This window comes from Nerophis ophidion, linkage group LG03, assembly GCF_033978795.1.
Source record: "Nerophis ophidion isolate RoL-2023_Sa linkage group LG03, RoL_Noph_v1.0, whole genome shotgun sequence".
NCBI lineage: Eukaryota > Metazoa > Chordata > Actinopteri > Syngnathiformes > Syngnathidae > Nerophis > Nerophis ophidion.
Genome location: NC_084613.1, coordinates 85780820 through 85783319, shown reverse-complemented (window position 1 = coordinate 85783319; position 2500 = coordinate 85780820). Strand labels below are relative to the sequence as shown.

The 2500-nt window shown below is 38.7% G+C and overlaps 1 protein-coding gene across 2 annotated transcripts in view; it reads left to right on the top strand.

Annotated features, from left to right (window-relative positions):
* Positions 1–2500, top strand: part of mideasb (mitotic deacetylase associated SANT domain protein b) — a 73869-nt gene that overhangs the window by 34275 nt on the left and 37094 nt on the right. The gene's annotated exons all lie outside the window — the stretch shown is intronic.

Sequence of the window (2500 nt, the reverse complement as noted above, 5' to 3'; positions counted from 1 at the left end):
AGTGTGAAGGTCTTTACAGCAGCCTAGACCAAGGCATGGATTAGTCTTTCTCATTTAGACAGTATTCTTAAATAAAATGTAATAAAAAAAAAAAGAAAATAAAAATGGCTTCCTCCCACCTCCTAAGACATGCACCTGGGGATAGGCTCCTCCCACTTCCAAAGACATGCACCTGGGGATTGGTTGATTGGCAACACTAAATGGTCCCTAGTGTGTGAATATGAGTGTGAATGTTGTCTGTCTATCTGTGTTGGCCCTGTGATGAGGTGGCGACTTGTCCAGGGTGTACGCCGTCTTCCACCCGATTGTAGCTGAGATAGGCGCCAGCGCCCCCCGCGACCCCGAACGGGACAAGCGGTAGGAAAAGGATGGATGCATGGAATAAAATAAAATTATGAAATAAAATAATTTAAAAAAAAAATTGCAAAAATAAAACTACAATCAAATACATTTTAAAAAACGTTTGCAAAAATACAATATGATATACAATAGAACAAAATACATAAAAAAATAATGAAAATATGTGCGAATGTGGAAAAAAAATAAAATGATAATAGATATTATTCGTAAAAGCACTTTACAATGCGCAAACAACCTCAAAGTGCTACAGTGTATTTAAAAAAAATAAAAAGATAATAAAAAAAAATTAAATAAAAACTAGAACAGCCTAATAGCTCGAACTAGCATGCAATGTCTGATTCTGATTCATATATCTAAAAAAAGGGCTTTTTTAAAAAGAAGGGTTTTCAAGCCTTTTTTAAAAGCATCCACAGTCTGTGGTGGCCTCAGGTGGTCAGGGAGAGCGTTCCATAAACTGGGAGCGGCAGAGCAGAAAGCCCGGTCTCCCATTGTTCGTAGCTTTGTTCTCGGAGGTTGGAGGAGGTTAGTCTGTTCGGAGCGGAGGTGTCGTGTGGAGGATTTGGGGGTGAGCAGTACTTTGTGGTAGAGGGGGGCATTTCTGTGTTGGCCCTGTGATGAGGTGGTGACTTGTCCAGGGTGTAACCCGCCTTCCACCGGAATGCAGTTAAGATAGGCTCCAGCACACCCGCGATCCCAACAGGGAAAAGCGGTAGAAAATGTATGGATTGATGGAATAACATAAAATGATCAAGTAAAATAATAAAAAAATGTGCAAAGATAAAAATACAATTAAATACATTTTAAGAAACATTTGCAAAAATATAATATACAATAGAACAAAATACATTAAAAAAAGGGAAAAAATTAGCGAATCTGAAAAAAAAAGATTTGATTTGTGAAAGCACTTTACATTGAGCAAACAACCTCAAAGCGCTACAGTGTATTAAAACAAAAAATATAAAACAACTAGAACAGCCTAATACCTAGAACTAGCACACATGTAGCTAAAAAAAGGCTTTTTTTTTTTTTTTAAAAGAAGGTTTTTAAGCCTTTTTTAAAAGCATCCACAGTCTGTGGTGCACTCAGGTGGTCAGGGAGAGCTCCACAGACTGGGAGCGGCGGAGCAGAAAGCCTGGTCTCCCGTTGTTCGTAGCTTTGTTCTCGGAGGTTGGAGGAGGTTAGTCTGTTCGGAGCGGAGGTGTCGTGTGGAGGATTTGGGGGTGAGCAGTTGTTTGAGGTAGAGGGGGGGAATTTTTGTATTGGCCCTGTGATGAGGAGGGGACTTGTCCAGGGTGTACACCGCCTTCCATTCGAATGCAGCTAAGATAGGCTCCAGCAACCCCCGCGACCCCAAAAGGGACAAGCAGTAGAAAATGGATGGATGAATGAAATAAAACAAATGTGCAAAAAGTAAATATACAATTAAATACATTTGAAAAAACATTTGCAAAAATACAATAAAATACAGAATAATGTAAAATATACAATAGAACAAAATAAAAAAAATTAAAAATTGTATTTGTGAAAGCACTTTATATTGAGCAAACACCTTCAAAGTGCTACAGTACACAACTAGTATACATATAACTAAAAAAAGTTTTTAGTTTAAAAAAAAAAGGTTTTTTTTAAGCCTTTTTTAAAAGCATCCACAGTCTGTGGCGCCTTCAGGTGGTCAGGGAGAGCATTCTTTGAGGTAGAGGGGGGCATTTACATGAAGGCACTGGTGGGTTAATAGGGAGACTTTGTATTTAATACTGAGTGGAACAGGAACCCCGTGAAGGGAGTTGAGAACTGGTGTGATGTGGTCATATATCCGCACTCTCATCGGGATTCTAGCAGCACTATTCTGTATGTACTGCAGCTTTTGGAAGTACTTGCTAGGGATCCCGACAAAGAGGTGTATTGCAATAGTCCAGGTAGCCCATAAGGACCAGATGAGTGGCCCAATGGCCTGTTCTAAAAATAGTCGCACTTACCAGTGAGCTGCCTCAATTTTTTAAATTGTATTTATTTACTAGCAAGCTGGTCTCGCTTTGCTCGACATTTTTAATTCTAAGAGAGACAAAACTCAAATAGAATTCGAAAATCCAAGAAAATATTTTAAAGACTTGGTCTTCACTTGTTTGAATAAATTAAGTTA